General features: G+C 46.1%; 1 non-coding gene across 1 annotated transcript; it reads right to left on the bottom strand.

Annotated features, from left to right (window-relative positions):
* Nucleotides 1-340: 340 nt before the first annotated feature.
* Trnaa-ggc lies at nucleotides 341-413 on the bottom strand. Its single transcript has one exon. It is a non-coding gene; the product is annotated as a tRNA-Ala (tRNA).
* Between the last annotated feature and the right edge of the window lie 1,706 nt (nucleotides 414-2,119).

Below are 2,119 nucleotides of genomic sequence, written 5' to 3'. Positions count from 1 at the left end.
TGACCTATATAATAATGCTAACGAGCAGTTATTAGCGCGTATAGAGGAATTGCGGGATACTATACATACAAATGCAGCTCTACTAACCAACTCTCGCATAGACGACCCACAAAATGTAAGAAACACTAACATAGAAACTGAACGATACCCTCCAGACAGACGAGGACAAGGTCACAATGACCATCTCACAGACAGGTTACCCCCAATTAACGAGGATCGATCCCGATCAGGGATCTACCATAGAAGGAAGAGGGCATACTAGGTGGCGATGGGACGCCGTGCGTTCAAGATCTGCGTATCTTTTTCGTTCCAGAAAGAGAAAAATATCGAGAGTCCGGTCTTGCTAGGCCGGGACTCGAACCCGGGTCTTTCGCTTGCCGGGCGACTGCTCTAAACCACTGAGCTACCTGACGCTCCACGCTCACGACACTCTCCTCTTCCTAGATAACGCTCAGAGATGCCGTTCGGAAGCGACATCTCTGCCGTTCGGAAGCATCAGGGAGGCGCGAGATCAGATCCCCATATTCAATGGTACGCAGGACGATAAACTAATAGAATTCTTAACGGCGTGCGAATACGCGTTCGAGCTGATACACCCTGCTGACGAATCTACATTAATTCGAGCAGTAATCTGCACTAAACTAAAGGGAATTGCCCTAACTGAGGTTAAAAACCGAAACATTCATACTTTTGCTGTCCTAAAGAATGTGTTAGAAAGATGTTTTATGGAAAAAAAATCAGTAACTCGACTACTTCAAGATTTTAACAATTTGCATCAAAAGCCTGGAGAAGATGAGCGAATTTACGGAAACCGTGTAGAATCATTAACCACGGATCTATTCGAAGCCGGAACAGAGGGGGATCTCTACTCTCCCACACAGAAACTCGGCATCCATTTCTTTTTGAAATCGTTAGCCCTAATCAACTATCAACTAGGACTAAACGACAGGCTACAAACAATAGTCCGGTTCCGCGACTTTAGCCGAGGCAATAGCAGGAGCAATAGAGGAAGAAAGAATTAAAGGAACCCTGGAGACTCCTGCGCGCACCTACGAAACAAATCGGTGTAACCGAAGCTCTCTCGCGAACACTAAACAAAAAAATTCTATAATACAATGCTAAAAGTGCGGAAAATTAGGGCATCAGGGACGCGAATGCCGTAGCAGTCGATATGGCAACCGGTTCGTTCTACCTAAATCAGCAGTATCCTCTCGCGTGAATGCGACCGACATATGGTGCACACGATGCAAGAAAAACGGACACACTCGCGATAGCTGTTGGTACATACACGGGAAGCCGGCCGAGACACGGGACACCTCGAGTGACTACCGTAAACCCTCGCGGCCAGTGACTATCACCGCGGTAGGTACAGATAAACCATCGACATCTCGCAGAAACGGGAGCGTCCAATTTAATAATGATCCAGAGGGAAAAATAAAAAAAGAGCAAAATTGCGTGCGCGACTACCGCGTAAATCAGATCCGCCGAAACTTACATAAACGCACAGGATTCGACTTACAAGTAACACTACCCAAGTGATACTCGCCGATTCGGACCAAACTTTGCACATCGATAGAACACTAAAAAATATTGAACCCGTGTTTTTTTATATCGGCAGAATACCGTTTTAAGGGGTAGAAACCACCCCTATCAACCCCCAAGCAGGCTAACCTACCTAAGCCTGGGTAGAGCGAGTTTAATCATCTGCTTATCTTTAAGAAAATAAGTTTCCCACCCCAAATAGGCTAATTCACCTTGACCCTGATCTACTTTATCCCCACACCTTTGCAACCCTTAAAAAGCACCCCTACCGATCCTTATTTTACCGATTAATTATTTTAGCCTGGGAACAGCGATTTCAAGTACTTGTTTTTCCTGGAATAAATTATGTTTGCCTTTGAGCACGGTTACCCTATATTTAGTTTCATCCAGGGACAACGACGTGGACGTAATAGGGTTTTGTCCCCTTTGGGGTGCTGGATTAGAGTGAGTCCCCTTGCCTCTCACTGTTTGGGGTGCTGGATTAGAGTGAGTCCCATTGCCTCTCACTGTTTGGGGTGCTGGATTAAAGTGAGTCCCCTTGCCTCTCACTGTTTGGGGTGCTGGATTAGAGTGAGTC

This window comes from Odontomachus brunneus, unplaced genomic scaffold (assembly GCF_010583005.1).
Source record: "Odontomachus brunneus isolate Ranch 3 - 2012 unplaced genomic scaffold, Obru_v1 Obru_scaffold_344, whole genome shotgun sequence".
Lineage (NCBI taxonomy): Eukaryota > Metazoa > Arthropoda > Insecta > Hymenoptera > Formicidae > Odontomachus > Odontomachus brunneus.
Note: the sequence above shows the minus strand (reverse complement) of the source record. Positions and strands in the feature narration are given on the sequence as shown.